The sequence below is a fragment of the Rattus norvegicus genome, chromosome 3 (genome assembly GCF_021556685.1).
Source record: "Rattus norvegicus strain SHRSP/BbbUtx chromosome 3, alternate assembly SHRSP_T2T, whole genome shotgun sequence".
Lineage (NCBI taxonomy): Eukaryota > Metazoa > Chordata > Mammalia > Rodentia > Muridae > Rattus > Rattus norvegicus.
This window is the reverse complement of record NC_141536.1, coordinates 57,491,332-57,511,958: the sequence shown is the minus strand read 5'-3', so window position 1 is coordinate 57,511,958 and position 20,627 is coordinate 57,491,332. Positions and strand designations below refer to the sequence as shown.

Below are 20,627 nucleotides of genomic sequence, written 5' to 3'. Positions count from 1 at the left end.
TGCCTTTCAATAGAGAGAAGTCGTGGCCCATAGTCAAACGGCAGGTTATAAAAGTGAAAGGGAAACCCCGAGTTAAGTTGAGGTGCTTAATTTTAACCGGGCATGTTAATTAGGTGAGCCAAAGTGGGCTTTTGATTGCTGGACTCCAGTCAAACTCATGGTTCACCAAGTTGGACTTGAGGGGTGTCCTTCCTGGGTTCCCCGTCTGGGGTGATAGATGTGTGTGTAGCTTCTCCCCAGGAAAAGTTTTGTCTCACAGCAGAGGTTGTTACTGTGGTCCATGTTGCTGAGGCAACCGTGTACCTATGTGAAAACAAAAACAGCCCAGGACTCTGAAGGGCTTTGTTATGCCAAGGGCTCTTAGACTCTGTTTGTCCATTATGTAAGTGGAAAGGGAAGAGAACCAAGGTCCTGTTCTGATGTGACTGCGCAACACTGCCCTGTTTGTGACGCGTGGGGACCCAAGTGGCAGCTCCGACATTACCACCGGGGCAACAGCTCAGCGACCTGAAGTCAGAATTGCAGGTGTCACTGGGGGTTGGGCTCTCACACCACCACAATGGTTTCTAAAACCGTCACAGTCTGATGGCCTCCTTCGTCAGAATAATCATCCCAACGCTGGACACACAGAGAGACTAGAGAGTTGGTCTCCGCTGTGAATGTTTCCAGGAGGATTCCTGTCACTGGGGAAATAAGGCCAGTAGGGGTGGGGAAGGGGTGGCAAACTGTAGTGGTAAATATTTAATATTCATATTAATACCTACACCGCCTTGGATCATTTAGTTCCCAGAGAAAGGACACAAACCTTTACATTATAGTAAGCCTCAACAGCACTAAAGTTGGGCAGATATCAACCCTCTAAGCTATGATATCTACTTTCCCATCATAACCCTGAGTTATAACTTGTCATGTTCTGCCTGGACTGCTCTTCCTCCAACTGGCCAGCCCTCATGGCTGTGTTTTCATGATTCACCTATACCTGATCCTCTCTCCACCTTCTCTCTCTTTTCTAGTAGTCCTGCCTCAGACCCTAATCCCCCTAAATGGAAAAAAAATGCTGCCTACCTCTCTTCTGCCCAGCTAAGGTTGTAGGCATCTATACTGACCAATTAGGGATGACTTGGTGGGCAAGGTTACATAGCATCACCTGGTGTTCCTGAGGATCTCCTCGTCGCTGAGAAAGCCAGAGCCAGTATTTAGCAAAAAACATAGCAACAGACTAAGCCTCAACAGTTTTAAAATAAAGATCAAGGCTTGCACCAAAAAAGCTGGTAAGCGTGAGAATTCACCCACAGGCCTAGACCTTCGGGTACGGAATTTGGCATCACGATACCCAGCAACTGATCGAACCTCAACACAAACCTTCACCCCTGACTGGATCCTTTCCCAAGTTTGAAGATGCCGAAGAAACTCTCTTCCTTTGCACATTCTGTGAAGAGGAAACTCCCCCTCCTCCACCTCTTCGTTAGATTTTAATAAAATAATGAAATTCTGTATTTTCAGAGCCAGGTTCTAAAATATCATTCATTAACATTAAAGATAGAATGCCAAGGGGTGGGGCTTAGTTTTAGAAACAAAAAATGGAGTGTTTGGTGAAGTGGAAATTTCTAGTTTCTTTGGAAACTCAAGTATGTCATGTGATTTTTTTTTCTTTTTGGAAGCTGTCTTGTAAGAGAATGTTCTGAAGCAGACATGTGAGAGGGTGAGTGATGTTTGGAAAGAGTATAAATGGGACCCCACAGACAGTGCGAGGATGCTCTTGCATTGTAGTACCATGTAACACTTTGCTGGTCTTCACTTCGAAGACAGAAACTCGTCAAAGAACTTCTTGTGGTATTCCAGCTGATTCTTGCCAATCTGGTGGAGCCGTGCAGTTTCTGCTGGATTGAGCTGCTGCTACTGATTTGTATTTGATGTTTGCTGTTGGACTAAACTGCTGGTATCTGGACAACAAAGAATGGTGTCACTCCCAAAGAACTACTTCTAAACAGGTCCACAAACCCCTTTTGCTGTTAACCTTCTTCCCAACCTTGAGTCAGTGGGTTAGAAGGGAGGTTGAAGCATTCAAGAACCCTAAATAAAGTAGGTTTAGAGAAAAATCTAGGCCTATAGTTTGGATTTGATTAGGTAAAATAGAAATAGTCTCCCTGCTTCCAAAAAGGCAGTCTGATGGCTATGAGACTTCTATCAGAGCCCGTGTGGGAAGGCCGCTGCAGTAGGGTAGCCTGCTGGAAAACCAGAACAGTCACTGGAAAAGGGCTTCAGACACATGTCCGTTTGGGAAAGTCGTTCGAAAGTGTTGAGTAGCAAAACAAAAGAAGGCTGAGAAAGGAGAAACAGAGAGCCAGGAAACAGCTAAGTAAACCACAAAGCAAGGAGTTTCAGTCTAACTCCATTTGGCAACTGTGTGCCTGAGGTGAGAAAGGACACTGGAGGAGAGGAACGGTAGAGACAGAGTGACTAGATGCAAAGACATCTGGGAAATGCTAGAGATGTTATAAAGGAAAATGGCCAAAAGAGACAACAAAACAGGAAAAACAAAAACAAAACACCACCCAAAACAACATTTAAAACCCACCAAAAGGTAATCTTTCAACTTAAGACAAGCACAATAGCTTGCCACTGTCTCTAATGTGAGGTTTGGTCTTGGAAGGGGTGGGGGTGGCGAGAGCCTTGGGCAGGGGATTTGAACAGTTTGAGTGATTGTGGAAGGAAGGTCCTGGGAGGCAGGTTCAGATCTCTAACTAGTCTGCTGAGCCCTGAGACCTCACAGGAAAAGGAAGGAGAACTGAAGGCAGCTTTTCAGAAAGCCTGCTGAGGTGGGAAGGATGAGGCTGTTGTGATTCTCCCGGGAGGAGGAGAAAAATGAACCCACAACAGACTGGGAGAAAACAGCCCCAGAGGCGCCTGCAGAAGGGCGGGATGTGTCTGAGGTTTGGGGCAAAGATTTATCAGTTCCCTTGATAGTAGCTCTTGTGTGTTTTCTCCACAGAAACAGTGATCCTGGGGCAGGCGCCTCCTAGTGCTGGTGAGCTGTCTCAGTGCAGTAAAGGTGAAGCCCCCCGGACACAGAACTCATGAGCTGGAAGAAATTCTGACATGGACACCCCAGCAATACCGGGAGAGCTGAGTGGAGTCAAGGAAAAGTACTACTTCTACACTCTGGTCAAAAGCTTTTGTGACCGGAAACAAACAGGTCCACTTTTAGGAAATAACTGTTCAACCCCTCTCTGGTCTAGGAGTGTTCAGCATCTTGAGTGTTCTCCTTTTTGAAGTGGGAAAATGTTATTTTCAAAGAAAGCACTAGATGGCACTTGTGATGTGTTCAATAGTTGCCTCGGCTCCCTTTTGGATAAGGTGTGTGTGTGTGTGTGGGGGGGATGCAATAAATATTAAAATGGGAAAATCATCATTACAATAATGAAGATCAGTATCTTATGATTGTGTTTACTGTGTTACTATGTATGAGCGATATCTTTATGCAGTGTTTGCATTTAAAATCTGGGCTTCACTTTATGAGAACTGCAAGAGGGAGCTAACATCTCTAATACATGGAAACCCTTCATCAGTGAAATAATAAAATGAAAATAATGTTTGATTTATACAGAGCTTCACTACAGGGTTGGGTTTTTAATGGCCGCCCTCTTCCATTTGCAATATTTCAATTTGTAATAATGGGCTGCAAAAAACGAGGCTTCTAGTGTCCATCTACCGCATCGAGCAAAATAAGTTGTCCTTACTTTAAAAGAAAGCATTGCGGTTAGGAGGATTTTTGTGTTCTATTAACAAAAAGAAAGGGGAGGGAAGGGATGGCAACGGAAACAGCAGATGTTTTCACCATCTTTGCAGCTCTAACAAAGACTTGAGGCACATCCATTCTTTTGTGTAGTTCAGTAGTCAGTTCACTAGGCCACTTGCTTAATGATCCCCTGGTCCCACTTTAATGAACAGAGATTGTAAGCTTTTGACACAAATGCCAGTTGAAACAGTTCCTATTTAAAGTACAAAAAAAAAATGTTGCCAGATACCATGGCAACAACTGTAACCTGCAGTTGTGGCATCTTACCTCTCTACCTGTTATGGAACTGGCATAGAAAGAGTCTATCGTTAGGGTCTCCAGTGGCTCTCTCTCTCTCTCTCTCTCTCTCTCTCTCTCTCTCTCTTTCTCTCTCTGTCTATCTCTCTCTCCCCCCACCCCACCAGTTGTCCCTTATTTTAAATGTACTTTGCTATAGCTTTGTAGGATAATCCAACACAATGAGTTTCTTTGGGAACCAGATGGGTTATAATCGTGCTAATATGATGCCTTGTGATTGCATTAATTTGTAGGTTTGGGATGACATTGACATCCTGAAAGTAGTTTCTCAAGGAATAGTAAACTCAAGGTGTCATAACTCAGAGCTAAATATGCAAAACAGTGGCAAGACTGGGAAACATCCGACCCTTCAGACTCAGGTGATAGGAGTGGGTTCTGGGTAACTTAAGCACAAAGAGACTTCTGTAGTGCGCTCGTCAGGAAGTCACTGAATAGATGGGAGCTTGGGGCCAAGGCTGGATACTCCTGGATTCCAGGCAGCAATAGCGACTCCAGAATTCTGTTGCCCCATGTCCCCAACCTTGTGTACTTCTCCTCACGATGAGGGTGTGGCCATCCAGATTCGTCTGAAATAGCCTATGAAAGATCAATTTGCCCTGTCCCGGAGCTGCTTTGCCTATGTGTTGTTGAGTCAGGGAAACTTAACCCTTCTTTTTTTTTTTTTTTTTTTTTTCCGGAGCTGGGGACCGAACCCAGGGCCTTGCGCTTCCTAGGTAAGCGCTCTACCACTGAGCTAAATCCCCAGCCCCCGACTTAACCCTTCTTAGCTAAATGTGAAATCACTTCAGCATGTTCTGCTTGTTCAGAGAGTTATGGTTCCCCAAATATGGGGAATTTAGCCTGGAATAAAAGGCATCTCATGAAAGATTGTTAAGCATAGGGGCTGGGGATTTAGCTCAGTGGTAGAGCGCTTACCTAGGAAGCGCAAGGCCCTGGGTTCGGTCCCCAGCTCTGAAAAAAAGAACCAAAAAAAAAAAAAAAAAAGATTGTTAAGCATAAAGTGGTACAAATTTACAACAAGAAACAAACATCTCAATAGTCCCGTTGTCTTAAGTTGTATAAGATGTAACTCCTCTTCTGTAGGATAAGAAAGACCAAGTTTCATTCCCATCCAGACTACCTGTAAAGGGAAAAGAGAAACTCTGTTTACCCTAAACAGCCTCTTGCAGTAGCACACCACAGGGGGTACACACACACACACACACACACACACACACACACACACACACACACCAAGAAGACTCAAAGCTTCATTGTGACTTTCTTTGGAAAGAGTTACCACAAATGTGATTGATTAGTCAAGGTTCAAACTGAGCTCTCACTGTATCAAGTTGGGAAACTGTAAATTCGGTGAGTTTCTAGTAAGACATAACAGGACACACAGACACACAGACACACAGAGCAAAGGCCTAGATGAAGAGGAGAGTGCAGACCAGAGCAAGTTGTCTTTAAGCTAAGGAACACCAAAGATGGCTGGCAGCTAAGAGGATTGAGAGTTGCTGTTTCCCTCAGAGTCTCCACAAGAAGTAACACTGCCCACGCTTTGGTTTTGGACTTCCTCCTGAGCGGTATGAGAATACGTACCTTTTGTTTTAAGCTTCTGAGTCTATTGTCCTCCTTGGGAATTAATACAACTTTCAGAGGATTCCTCGTGTGAAGCCCTAATTGGCAATGCTGTGGAAATAGGTGTGTGCGTGTGTGTGTGTGTGTGTGTGTCTTAGTACATCTTATGTTACTATAAACACCTGAATCATGAGACTTTATGAATTAGAGAGGTTTATTTAACTCGTGATTCTAGCAGCTGGAAGGTCCGAAGAGTAACGATGGAGCCTGGTGAGTACAGTTCCATCCCGCTCCTGTATCACATGTGATAGAAGTCGAAAGGGAAGTAGCCACAGAAGGGCTGAGCTTGTCGAGTGGCCTCACATTGTTACAGCATGTTTTGCAGAAAGCTACCCAGTCACATGGGCCCTGTTTCACTCCTGCAAGATGGCATCAACCCATTCCTGAGGACAGAGTCTTCATGATGGGATTGTCCCCCACTGGACCCACCTTTTAAAGACTCCTTCTCCTAGCACTGCCACCACACTGAAGACCGTACTTCTCATACACAGTCACATCCAAACTGTCATTCCGCAGTGCACTGTTATGAAAACGGGGTGGCAGGAGAGGGGTTCTATTTTAAAAGAAAGTAATTCCATGGTGAAGGGACTCTAGCCAGTGCAGGCCTGGCAGACACTGCTCTTGTTGGCCTCTCCTTCTACTCCATTCCCTCTGCCTTGTTAAAAACAATTAGATTACATTCCTAAAGCTAGCCCCCAAAGCCCATTCCCTTATTCAGCCAATCCTTCCTCCTGAGGCTGACCACCAAGGTCCAGCTCTCAAAGTATTGAAGTCAGGCAATCAAAATCCCCCTTTAGGGGAAGCCCTTGATCCTGCCAAGACTGAACCCCCAGTGAACATGATTGTTGGGGGGAGAGCAGTAATGGGGGGAGGCTGGGGAGGGGAACACCCATATAGAAGGGGACGGTGAGGGGTTAGGGGGATGTTGGCCTGGAAACCGGGAAAGGGAGTAACAATCGAAATGTAAATAAGAAAGACTCAAATTAATAAAGAAAAAGAAAAAGAAATCCCCCTTTGGCTCACCTAATTAGCATGCCCAATTAAAACCAAGCACCTCATCCCAACACAGGTTCCCCTTGTACATTCATAAACTGTCATTTCCCTATAGGCCATGTCTGTCTCCTCTCTATCCAGAGGTGGTCCCTCAGGGGCAAATACCTCTTCTCTCTCTCTCCCTTGTTCCTTCCCCTTCTCCCTCGTTCTCTATCCCATCTTTGTCTCATATTCCCCGCCCGTTGTCTCTCTGAGGAAAAAAAAAAAAACAAACCTCCTTTGTGTAAAGAACTTGGGAGTCAAAACAAAAAAAAAAAAAAAAAAAAAAAAAAAAAAAAAAAAGAACTTGGGAGTCCAGAGCCAATCCTGATCCCTCGGTATGCATCATTTAGTGCCTCTCCGTACCTTGGGACAGGAGACAGTGGTGAGTACATTAGACTGAGCCGATGCTCTCATGGAAGAGGCAAGTGAGGTACATGGAGGCTGAGATCAGGTCTTTGAAAACACGTAAGAGGACGGTGTGATCTAGAGTAACAGAGTGTGGGGAAGGCTGTTTGAATTGAGAGGTAAAACAAGGAGATGAGCTCTGAGTCATGAGGAGACATGACCGAGGGAAGGACATTTCAGGTGGAAACACCAGAGTGAAGATTTCAAGAAAAGACAGAGCCAAGCTGAGCTTTAAGGAGAGACAGGTCATTGTGTGCAAGTGGGGGAGGATAAGGAAGAGCCAGTTTTCTGTGGTTTAAACTTGACATCAGGTAACGCTGTGCAGGCAAAAGGGGGCAGTGAGGCGAAGGGTACCTAGATGAGATGACAGGAAGAGGAGAGGAGACGCATTTCTGGGGGACTGTGGGGAAGTGTGTAGTTCTGGCCCTATGCAAGGCAAAGTTTGGCTGGATTAGTAAGTGGTAGTCATGTGCCCTCCCTTGGTTCATCATTGCTCGAATTTTTATTAAAGCAACCCACATGCTTACCCACGCACCCTTCTATATGAAGACACTTAGGTCCAGGAACATGGCATTAGGCAGGGAAGCTGTGGTCAGGTGCTTCTATCACAGACTCATTGGGCCTCCTAATGTGACAGTGAGTTAATGCAGGAAAGAAAGACCCAGTAGGAAGGCTCTGTGAGCTCGAGACAAGCCTTTGAAGATACATAGGGCTGAAGAGTCACATTCCAGATTAGCTAAAGAGAGGGCTGGAGAGATGGCTCAGTGGTTAAGAGCACTGACTACTCTCCCAGAGGTCCTGAGTTCAAATCCCAGCAACCACGTGATGGCTCACAACCATCTGTAATGCGATGTGATGCCCTCTTCTGGTGTGTCTGAAGACAGCTATAGTGTACATATATATAATAAATAAATACATCTTTTTTTAAAAAAGACAGATTAGCTAAAGAGAAAAGTGGACAGGAAATGTGTGATTTTAGATGAATAAACATCTGAATGGATTATAGCATGAATATAAAATGAAAAAAATGTCAATAAATTGAGGTCCACAGGGGTTGGGGATTTAGCTCAGTGGTAGAGCGCTTACCTAGCAAGCGCAAGGCCCTGGGTTCGGTCCCCAGCTCCAAAAAAAAAAAAAAAAAAAAAAAAAATTGAGGTCCACAAAGTGAAGATAGATGATAGAGGGCTTCAAAAATTCAAGGTTACTTGTTTGGGTTTGTTTGTTTGTTTGTTTGTTTGTTTGTCAAGACAGAACCTTACTGTGGAACTCAGGCTGGCTTTGAACTCACAGGAATCAGTCTACCTTTGCTTCCTGAGTGCTGGGATTAAAGGCATGAACCATGGGCCAGCAGATATTTTCTGAACGTGCCAGGAAATTGAAGGATTTTGTTCTGCTCTTTTGAGATAGGATCTCACTCTAGCCCTAGCCCTAGAAGTCACTGTATAGCCTAGGCTAGCACTCTAGCCCTAGCCCTAGACGTCACTGTATAGCCTAGGCTAGCTTTCAGCTATGGCAATCCTTCTGCCTCAGGAGCATTAGGATTATAGGCGTGTACTACCACAGCAGCTGTAAAATACTTTACAGACCACGCACCTTCTCAAGTCTTTCATTGTACCATGAAAGCAGCCTCAGAGGATACTCTTATGAATGAGCGTGGTTGTTTCATTTAAACTTTATAAGAATGGGGCAGACTAGAATTGGACCTCAGGCTACACAAGTGAGGCAACCTAGTAAACGTGTTGTTAGGGCTTATGAAGTAGCCGTGGACAGGCAGCATGCTTTATTTGGCTCCTTAGTCTATCTCTGAGTTCCCTCTCTGCCTCCTTCCTGATTTCTAGGTTTTCAATCTGAAACCTACTTCTCTCATATGGGCATCGGGGAGATGTGTCCCAGACCCTGGAGTCATCTCTGACTGAGCCATCAGCTTCTCAAGCTCTCTGCTCAGCACCTGCTATTCAACCCAGTCTCAGCCATCTACTTCATGGTGTTTCTCAGACACACACGTTAACTTTGGGAAGGCATGCGGCCTGATTCAGGTCCTAAGTTCACTGGTGTGTCTGAGAAAGAGGCTTTCTTACTTTTTAGAGCTACCAACTAGGGTGCTCTCTTGCCTTTGAGAAATGGCATACAGGCACATAACTTGGATTTCTGGGTTCATTTCTGCTGTTACTAGAGGAGCCATGTTGAGAACAAAGGTAGGGCAGAAAACAGCAAAGTTGACATGTTTTCCATGACATGCTTGAGCTATTGAATGAAACCAACATGCAGCTGCCCTTTTATTTACATGTATCTATTTTACTTTATGTGTATGTTTTGCCTGCATTTATGTGCACATGTGTGCATGGTGTCCGAAGAAGTGAGTAGAAAGCAGCAGACCCTCTGAAACTGGGGTTAGAGTTGATTGTGAGCTGCCATGTGGGTTCTGAGCACCCTGGTCAGCACCCACATGGCAGCTCAAGGAAGAGCAACAAGTGCCTTGGAGCCATCTTTCTAACCCTAAGATGTTTAGCTTTAATTGTCAACTTAATAGAATCTAGAATCACCTGAGAAGAGGATCTTAATGAGGAAATGCCTAGATTGGGTTGGCCTCTGGATGTATCTGAGAAAGATTATCTTGATTTTGTTAATTGACATGGAAAAGCCCAGTCCACCATGGGCATCACCATTCCCCAGATCTGAGCCCTGAAATATTGAAGGGTGAAAGTGAGCTGAGTAATAGGCATGTATGCATTCATTCTCTCTTTGCTCTTGGTCATTGGATGTGTCTAACAATTTCAAGTTCTTGTCTTGATTTCCACCCAGTTGTGGACTATAACCCAGGGTTGTAAATAAATTCTTTCCTTTCTCTCTTAGCATTGTCTTTACCAGGATATTTTATCACAGCAACAGAAACAAGACTAAAACAAAACCCCAGGGCTGAGGAGCCTCTGTGGTTAAAGTGATTGCCTTACACTCATTGGGACTGGAGTTTGGATCCCCAATCATCACAGGAGTGCTGGGAGGTTGGGATGGCCTGTCTGTAACTCCAGTCTCTGAAGGCAGAGACAGGGGATCACTAGAGCACACTTGCTAGCAAGACTTGACATAGTAGCTATCCCTGGGTTTGACCGAGGGACCTTACTTTAAAGAATGAGGTAGAAGAGTGATTGAGGGTGATTCCTAACGTCAGCTCAGTCTTCATATGGTCACAGACACACGTTTATAAATATGCATATATACACACAAATGGAAAGAAAAACAAACAAACAAGCACAATCCTAACATCTACCCATCTTGGACTTTCAGTTCTGTTCGTATACAGACACTTTTCTTCCAGATGGCCCTCTGAATTGAGTTTTCTACCACTTCAAAATTAGATGTTCCATTGTCCCTGCAAAATAATGTGGAATGAGCAGACAAAGGAGTTGGCGAAGATTGGGTCTGAAGTGATCAAAGTGGCAGTAAGAAAAGGAAAAGAGTTAGACAACCTAGGTCATCAGAAAGGGAGAATCTACATGGGAGGCTACTCTTCACCAGTCTGTCCAGTATTTCCACATTGAAAATGAAACAAAGGAACAGTGCACAGGGAAGTCTCATCCACCCACAAGAAAGTCCATGTAAGATGTCAAAACAGAATGTTAAAGACAAAACAGACATTTACTTGAAGGCTTATGCAATCCTAGTCCAATAGATGATCTCATCCTTCTAAGGAAAGAAGTGAACTAGCTCACCACAAGATTCTATAACCAGGTCTATAAAACAGCACGTAAAACTAGAAGAATGCTAAAAATGGAAAAGATAAACACCTGTAAGAACTGAATGACTAGGAAGAACTGGTGGCTTGTAGCTTGGCGTGAAGGAGGTATTAGATGAAGAACAAAAAGGGAAAGGAAGGATCACAAAGCTCTTCTCAGAGGCCAAGGTAGGACTGATTGGGCCAATCCATTGACATGAAACTTCTGGGAGTCCTAAGGAATAAGTGGGCAGGTGGCACAGATGGGAGCTGTTGGAAAGAAAGGCCAGCCTCATTGACAGTCTTCAAATTTCACTGTAAAGAGGACTATTGGAAAGAGGAATGCAAATGGAAAGAGAGAGAGAGAGATTCAAAGAAGGAGGGACAACTGTGGAAAGGAAGAAGGAGTCTGGGATCATGAAAGGAAAGTCACAGAGGGTTTCCAAAAGAAGTGAGGATGATTCAAATTCATATGGAGGCCATTTCCCAGGAATTCAGGGTTCAGTGGGTGCAAGATGGTAGACAGCACCTAATTTTCTACATGTCTATACACCCAATTAGACAAAGTGTTACTTTTAAATTTTCTCGCTTATGCAATAGGGCATTATTGTTATTTTCAAGTTAAGAAGCAGGAGGTAACATTTGTTGTGGTTTGCCCTGAAGTTATCTGTATTTTGATGCTAATTCCACTGCCCCAAGGACAGCTACCTAGTCTTGTACTCAGGACTCAGGTGACTTCACCAGAACCTTCTCCCCATTGAATTTGTAAAATACAAGTGAGGGGCAGGTACAGGATAGAAGGAGGCCTGCCATTGGAGGAGAAGGAAGGATGGGTGGGAGAGAAGTTTGAAGGAAGAGGAGGAGGGAGAGGACGAGAAGCCATGGCAGGTGACATTAAGATTCTGCTCTGTGTATTTACAGGTTGTTATTAATGTTCTTAAGGGATGAATGGTACTGAGCTTTGTATGTTTAGGTGGGCAATTGTATCTTACCATTTGGGTCAAAGATTACTGTGTTGTGTGTTCTTTTATGTGCTGGTTTATGTGCAGCGGCTAGAGGCACTGCGGTGCCGGACCTAGGGGAATAAAAGACAACTTACTTTTTTTACTTTTTATATTTTTACAATAACAACATTAACTTTAGACTATCTCAAATATCATGATGAAAAGCTGAAGAGAAAGAGATTACAACAAGAAATTTTCAAACATTTTGAAGAACAAATGTTCCTGGCAGAAAGTCTGACATAACTTCATGCTTTAAGATTCTGAATACACAGCAATGAGAGGGGAGACCTTAAAAAGGGGGCAGCTGGAGAGGTCTGGTTCTGACTAGATTCAGCAAATAAGGAAGGAGGTCAGAGGTTCCATCCTAATGAATAATTTTAAAACAATCCTAACACCCAACAAATTCACTAGATCCATCAGAGAAGCAGAGACTTGGGATAAAGTGTTGCCCCTAAACTTGAAGAGACAGACGGGTGGAGACAGAGAACAAGTTACAAGGACAGACAGAAACCGGTGCATTTGGATGATGTGTCTGCAGAGTCTGTGAACAAACATGACAAAGGGAGTCAAAGAAGCCAATGCATCTAATCCAATGTGTCATTAAACCCAGAGCCTTGAGAAGGAGAGAAGCATCCAGGATTTCCCAGGTGAACCCAGCCTAATCGTTGGAAGTAGAGAATGGGTCCATGAGCTGCGATCATGGGGAAATGACTCCATGGAAGAAAGGCCATGGCTTGGTGACATTGCTGGTTTTGAAGATTGAGGAAGAGGGTCAAAGGCCGAGGAATGTGGGTGGCTTCTAGAAACTGGGCTGTGATGCTTCCTTAAAACTTTCTGAAGAGACTGGCCTCAGGGAGGCTTTGACTCTGACCCAGATGTGGGGCTGCTGACTTCCAGGGTTGGAAAACATTAAGTTCACATGGTTTCAAGTCACTACCGTCTTTATAATTCATTATGTGAACAGTAGAAAGTAAACTTTCAATATGCTTTAAGATTTTCTAGACACTCCAGTGCCTACCAAAGAGCCCAACAGTTCTGAAGAGTGAGTAGGGGTTGTCAGAAGCCAGGTTCTCCTCAGGAGACATGTCATCTAGGAGTCCTCAGTGGCTACTCCACTAGAGTCAGCAAGTTTTCTGGGTAGGCAGAAGGCCCACTCACCTAGGTCAAGGCACATGCTGGCTCCTGACAAAAGACATAAATCTACTGCAGAAGTCCTTACACTGAGTTTGCTACTCCTAAGTAACACAGTGCTTATGCCCAGGACAGAATTGCAAACTGTGACTGCAGTGACTCACAAGGCTTGCAGGAAAAGTGTAACTTGGGCTGGCTGGGTTGAGGTTTACCTGAAAAGAGGGAACACTGAGTATTCTACAGGTGGCTGTACGAAAGGGGAAGTAAGCTTCAGACCCACAAGCAATTCTTCCTCCCTGCCTTCCTTCCTGTCTGTTCTTCCCTCTCACTCCCCTCCTCTCTTCTTTCCTTTCTATTTCTCTCTGTGTGTCTTTCTTTCTTTCCTTCCTTCCTTCTTTCTTTCTTTTCTTTCTTTCTTTCTTTCTTCCTTCCTTCCTCCCTCCTTTCCTTCCTTCCTTCCTTCCCTCCTGTCTGCCTTTCCTTCCTCCCTCTCTCCCTTCCTTCCTTCCTTCCTTCCTTCCTTCCTTCCTTCTCTCCTAAAAGATACAGGCTTATAGTTGCTCTGTAGCCAAAGATGACCTTGAGCTTCTGATCTTCCTGCCTCCAGTTCCTAAATGTTGGCACTGTAGGTGTGCACCACTTCAGCCAATTTTTGCAGTCCTGAGGATGGAACCCAGAGTCCCACGCATATAAGGCAAACATTCTACCAAAGGAGCTACATACCCTGGCTCAGCCTCTCAGTTCCTGGTGATGTTTCGGGCACTTCTGTGAACTCTGTGACCTGTGGGATCTATACGGCCTGAGACCCTATAGATCATAAACCATGCCTTTCTATAGAATGCTGCAACGGGATTGACAGCATGGTGCAGAGGAGAGAGAGAGGGATTGGAATCCTAGATCTCAGGGCAGTGGACTTCTGGATGATTCCAAGGTGGATAAATTCCAAATGGTAGGCGTATGTATCAGTCTGTGCTTTTATACTGAGGAAGCCAACTTGGGAGAAAAGGGCACAGGTTAGTGAGGCAGGAAAGGACCAACTGCCATCTGCCAGCAGCCAAAGTAGCTCTTTCCGTCTCACCTTACTCTCTCCCCTCCCCCTTATTCTGGGAGGGGTGGGGTGGCATTTCTTACTGTGAGCAAATGGGCAGGCAGATATTGGGAAGAGCCATCATTTGGGCCCACATAACTACCAGTCACCTGGGAAGAGGAAAACACAGCTAACACAGTTTGGTTCTGAACACAGATAACTTTATTTCCAAGATGGCTCTTTTGCTAGAATGACTACCGACTATAAGAAAGACTGGGAGAATTGTACCCCTAGCTGCAATGGTTTAAGTGATGGTCTCCAGAAGGTAGAAAGGGAACTGAGGAGCTGACAGTGAGGCTCTCTGGTTCTGAAGGGTTAGAACACAGTGCATAAATGAGCCAAGTAGATAACAGGTGGGCACAGTGGGGAAGCTGAAGCAATCGCAAGGGTAGGTAGAAGAGGGCAGGGATGAATGGTCACAAGGGATTTAACTAAGTCCAAATCAGAGCCAAGAACTGGAGAGAGCGGGTGGATGTGAGAGGCCAGGAATTTCATCTAAAGCTTTCTTTCTGCCAGACGGTTGGTTTTTTTCATTAGACCTAACATAGAACTGAGGAGTGATTTGTCCAAGGGCATCTTCAAGGCCCTGGAAGACATTAGATAGGGGAGAACTGTACTAGACATTTGACAAACATGTAATCACCTACCCATGGCAGGACTAATTATCAGCCTTTGGGCTGCACATGCTATCAGCCTTATATCTTCAGTGTAGGAGAAAGTAAGTTGACTTTAAGATAACTTGCATTTCTAGTAGCCGATAACTCTTGTTATCTTCCTTAAACACCTTTTGTAGATTTTTAAACATCTCTTTGTACATTTCTTCTATTTTATTTGATTTTCTGTTGGGGGACTTCTGATGTTGATTATTTGAAGAGTTCCTGAGGTGTTCTCTGATTGTGAAGGAACTTTCTAAGCTTTGGGTCTAGAATGGGACTCCAGTGACAGGGGGAATTTAAATAATGGTACCAAGTAGAACTCTTTTAAAAGGCCCAACTTTCAAGGGGAAAAACGGTAAGTGAAGGTTGTCATACACTCGGCACGGGAAGGATTTCTTACATAAAACACCAACACACAAGTCGCAAAGGAGATTAGGCAAGAGCCATATTTTAGAAAATTACATCTCTGGGGAAAAAAATAAGAGGAATTATAACTATTTCTCAAAAGCTACGTTTTTAAGAGACGGTGAAATGACCGCACTGGAGACTTGCTGCATACCCCACAGTACAGCCTACGGATCAGAAAACTTCTTCATCCGGCTGTACCTATGACATGGGCTTTCTGAGTGGGGTTAGAAATGGCACTGCAGTGACGATGAACATGAAGACAGACAGGAGTGGGGACAGCAATTGCTTTGCTTTGCTTTGCTTTTCCACACAAAGGTCAAACCAAAAAACACTAGCCGCCACCACTGCTACAGAGTTCTGAGGGATGATGCCAGAGTCCATGTGCTCTTCTCCTATCATGAGAATGTTTATCCCCAAGAGGGACCCCGATACTCTAGAAAAATACTTCTGTCTTCTGACACAAATATTCATGCCTGTTCTGGAGCATATTCATGATTCCTAGAATTTGCATTAGAATCATCTGTAGAAACTGAAATATACTATATATAAATATATACATGTTCGTGTGTGTGCATATACACATACATATAAATGCATACATGTTCGTGTGTATGCATATACACATACATCACATCGTGGACATGATAGCAATGATGTTGATTTAGAAATTCGGCCTGGGGCCCTGGCATCTGTGTTTAGGGGGAATTATGTTCCCGGAGTCTGAAAGCCTGGCTGGGAACTAGAAGGACAGAGTTTTGGATTTTGGGCTGTGGTGGTTAAATAAGAGTGCTGTTAATTCTTATGACTGTTCACCACTACCACATTCTTCTTTCTCTTCATTCATTTGATTTTTCTAGGACTTCATTAAACCAACATAATAGAATTGTGTGGGGAATGGATAACTTGTTTGCACCAATTGCCACCAGCATTTAACAATAAAGAGAAGAGAAAACTGAGATTTGGGGAGCAGAGGAAACCCTGAGCCAGTGAATGTGTATTGTAGACATGGGCACAGTCATGCTGAGGACCAAGGCCTTGGACCCACACGAAACTGACAAAGCCTTTCCCCATATGGGTCAAGCTCAAAAGGGGCAAAGCCTTCTTCTAGACCAAGTATGAATGTTTATAAACAACGAACCAGTTTATACAAGACTAGGAACTGCAACTTCCTCCTGCCAGATGTTTACAGCTTGAGACTGCATGTCTACAGACATCTGCTATGGAGATAGCCAACTCTTCCCTCTGTGCTATGTGAGTAAACACTCTAAGGTTCCAGGTTGCTGGCTGAAGTATGTTCTCTCCGTCAGAGCACACACACCCAACCTGACCCCAGCTTTTCTGTGTGTGTATCTGCATCTCTATAATTTCTTCATTCCCTCAGTGCCCCTAGTCAGGGTTCCAGAACAAGCCTTGTGGGTCATAGCACTAAGACATATGAAAAATGCCAAGAAATAGAAACAGTAATAGAAATACTGAAAGGATCGGGCAGTTGGGGCTTACACCTTTAATCCCAGCACTAGGAAAGTAGAGGCAGGCAGATCTCTGAGCTCAATGCTAGCTCAATGCTAGCCTGGTCTACAGAGTGAATTCCAGGACAGCTAGGGCTACACAGAGAAACCCTGTCTTAAAAAAACAAGGGGTGGTGGGGATACAGAAAGGAAAAGCACATTAAGACTGAGGCATCAGAGTACGGTTTTACTCGTCCACTTTCTGCCATGACAATAAACACCTTAAAAACTAAAAGAAAAAAGAAAAAAAAAAAGACTGAGGCATAATGAGGAAACTACAAACACGCTGTTTGGTAAAGCAGTTGGCCCACAGGCATGATCTAAGTCCTGCTCAGCTGCCTCTTTACAACAGTGTCCTGGGTAGTTTAGTCCAGTGAGACTGTGGCTAAGCTCTTGCTTTCCTTTGCCAAGAGCAGAGAAGAGACTTCTCCTGAGTTGTTTTGGAATTATTTTCAATGATGTGCCCTACCACTAGAGGTATCTATTTAGCTCCAAGAAACCTTTCTCTTCTCCAGTCTCCTCATAGGCTAGGCTCCGTGTAGAAGTCACGTTCCCTTCCTGGTTTTGCTCTTCCCACAGGAGTAAAAAAAATTTGGACAGACTAGGAAAGTGGTGGTTCTCTCTGACTCAAAACACTCATGGATGCATAGGTGAAGGGAAAGAGGTTTTCATTTTATGGGAATCTGTACTAGTAAGTGCCCATGCTTGCATACTGCCCCAAGGTCACCTGATATGGCCACAATAAATTAAATCAGGCCATTTGGAGGACCCACAGCACAACTTCAGCTGTGGCAAATGTACTGAGAACAATCAGACTGTCTATACCTTTATCAGACACAGAATGTAGTGGTGATTGCCAGGATCAGTACAGTTGTAGCGATCAGGATACAGTGATGTTCACAGGATATACAAGATTAATGTCTAAGAGCAACTGTCCCATCAAGCTTCCACGTTTCCTTGACTATTAAGAGAACATTCAGAAAAAACACAAAACAGCCTGAATACGCCACATAGTACCCCAGGAGTCACAGACTCTATTCTGAAAAGCCTATGCTCCCAAGACATCAAGTCCAGGCCAACTCCATGGTTCCCTGCATGTGTGGTTTGAATCCCAAATTCTCACCATAGTCTGAGTGACAAACTCCTCACTCTGTTCAGTCAACCCTCCACTTCTGTTCTCTAGCACCTGGTTCAGACTACACAGCTGGGTAAGGTTACACGCAGCTGGGAGTAGGGGGAGGTCCAGGACCAGGGGTAAGGCTGTGATCTCAGGTGAAGGTCAATGACCCTTCCTCCCACTCCTTCTGCAGGAGAAGGTTAAGAGCTCAACATGGTGAAGACATGGGCAATCCTCTCACAACAGATTTGGTCATCATGTTTATTCTGTGTCACAGCCAATGATGAGTTCTCATTTATTGCCCTGGCGACTCTCAGTTCCAAAAAACATCTGGTTACTCTTCTACCAAATAGGGAGTTAAGTTTAGATAACTCCCCCACTGCTACTTTCACTTCCAATGAAGGAGGCAGCCCACGAAGGAGCAGGTATTTCCGTTTTTAAATGACTCTAAATCACAGCATTCACAGGTTTGTTCGGCTGTACCCAGAGAGTTGGGATGCCAGCAAGTACTTATCAAGAGCTTATTGAATGCCAAGTAATGGCATACAATGGCATACAGAAGTATGGAGAGAGCAATGTGGACACACATGCAAGAGAAGGGAAGGACCTGCCCCTTCTAGCAGAGGAGACTGGGCCCCCTAAAATATATTCTTGACATTCTTGATTGGGTGAATACTTCAGAGGGTCTAAGTAGATTGAACTGAGGATATGAAATCTCTCTTTCTCTGATCTCTTTCTCCTTCCTTGTGCTTTTTAACCCCAGTGCTCGACCTAGAAGCTGCCAAACAAAAGTTAAAAAAAAATCTTGTTACTCCAAAGTAAAGGTAAAAATCTGAGGTTTTCTTCACTTCCTCTTTCTAGTATACAACCCTGGTTAGTTTTAGTGTCTAATCTCAGACACCACCTGAATTTAAAAATGATTCGTGCAGATTCTGTCTTTTAACACTGACTGTTATTCAGTGAGCTCCATTGTGGGCTTGAAGAGGGGGCGAGCTCATCTTTCCTTCAAAACAAAGTGGTCAAAAGAAAACCACAAGGATGGAGAAACAGACTGGCTGTGCCCCCAAACTTGCCATTACTCTACTTTATGGTTTCTGCATCCTGTCTTAATCTAATTCACTGATTTTACTTGTAGTTTCGCAACCTAATTCTGTTTTCATGGTTTTTCTGCTTGACTTTTTAAATGCCAGTGCAGACAACCCCCCCTTCTTTATCTGAATTTGAGCCTTCCTTGAGGTCAATAATAAAATCAATAGCCCGATGAGATGGTCAGGCCCCACCTCCCCTCATTGCTCTTGTGTAAGTATTTTAGAACCATTTGAAAGGGAGAGGAGGAAAAAAATGATATCTTGGGTGCTCGAGAAAGCACACATGCCTGTAAACATAGGCAAAGTAATTTCCATGGCCTTAAAATGACCTGAAATTAAGTTAGGTTAGAGTATTTACGACAAAGAAGTAAACCATAGATGCATATTAAAATTAGGCTACAATATTAAGCCAAGTGGAAAGCTGGGGAAAAGGAGAAATCAGTTACTGAAGTGAAATAGCTACATGACAGTTCTTTATAGCAAAGAACTCACGTTGAATAGAACACTTCAACCTCCTGGTTAGCCGGGAGGTAAGGGAGGCAATTATAATTTATTCAGTCATTCAAAAGCCATTTATAGGATGCCTATCACACGTCAAAGGAAGCACTCCTCTAAGCTCTAAGGATAAAAAGATTACAAGCACAGGCCTTTGCCATGCCTAAGTTTATATACCGCACTGTGTCAATGTTCCTAAATTGTTCTAGTTTGTGGTGGGTTTTCATACTTACCTGTTTTAGCAAATAGTAGTCGAATAAAAGAGTTATTATTAAGTCTTGTTCACCATTTTCTTATAACCAAAGAAAGTGCCTTAGGGCTTATTGTAGAGTTCGGGTTTTTATGTTTTGTTTTTTGAGTTTTATTTTCAAAGTCTAATTATAATTCAGATTGAATGAACAAGCAGAAAAGCAAGAGAGCTAACTACAAGCAGATACTGATGTACCAAGTATAAAGCAATGGATTGAGATCATAACCATGTACATGCGCATGGACGCGTGCTGATGCCTTCTTAAAGTAGCATCAGCTCCCAGAGCAGTGGAGTGCTTTCCTTCTTTCATCCAGGAGTAGGGTCTGAAGCCTGGAGATTTTAATCAAATGTCTAAACTTCCAGGGCTTCCGATGGAAGGAATGATAACTCCAAGAAATTGTTATAGATAATGCCTCCGATTTCAGGTTTCCGATTTCAGGTCTAGAAGCAAATTCACTCTTTGTAACGCCTTCCTCCTTTGTAAGGACATTGAAATCGTTCTTCATTTCCAGATAGCAGAATTTTAGAGATGGAAAATATATCAGAAACTCTCTTCCGGGCTTCTCTCTCCTTATTTTAGTAGATGAGGACATATTTAACATTTACCACCTCCTCTTCTTTACCTCTCTCAGCTGTCCTACTCTACAGTTCTTTTGTAATACCCCCCAAACTCACTCCATTTTTACTGTCATTAGCCCAGCATAGGTTATTTCCTTGTCTTGACTAGTCCCAAAGTCACCAGTGTTTCCCTTGCCTTTCATCTTTCCACTTATCCTGGGAAAGCTTCTGGATCAGATAGCACAAACTCCCAACATGTTCCAGCGTGGGGAAATTGTACCAATCTTACTGTGTGGTCAACAGATAAGCTAAGCTAAGCTAAGCTAAGCTAAGCTAAGCTAAGCTAAGCTAACACAAGTCTCCTACAGGTTGGCCAAATTTTTCTTTCTAGGCCTATCTTTCGATAATCCTTTAATAGTCAAAGTGTACTAAATATTTAATCTTCAGAGTTTCT

The 20,627-nt window shown here is 43.8% G+C and overlaps 2 long non-coding RNA genes across 3 annotated transcripts; both read left to right on the top strand.

Annotated features, from left to right (window-relative positions):
• The first annotated feature begins 407 nt into the window (after positions 1–407).
• LOC134486289 (uncharacterized) lies at positions 408–3,601 on the top strand. The gene is made up of 4 exons (XR_015684406.1): positions 408–525; positions 1,662–1,702; positions 1,806–1,991; positions 2,993–3,601. It is a non-coding gene; the product is annotated as an uncharacterized LOC134486289 (long non-coding RNA).
• Positions 3,602–11,005: 7,404 nt separating this feature from the next.
• LOC147995521 (uncharacterized) lies at positions 11,006–19,637 on the top strand. Of its 2 annotated transcripts, XR_015684404.1 has the most exons (4): positions 11,006–11,060; positions 12,287–12,522; positions 16,015–16,408; positions 17,976–18,207. It is a non-coding gene; the product is annotated as an uncharacterized LOC147995521 (long non-coding RNA). The 2 variants fall into 2 exon arrangements; XR_015684405.1 differs by lacking the exon at positions 12,287–12,522 and having other exon boundaries at positions 17,976–19,637.
• The last annotated feature ends 990 nt before the right edge of the window (positions 19,638–20,627 follow it).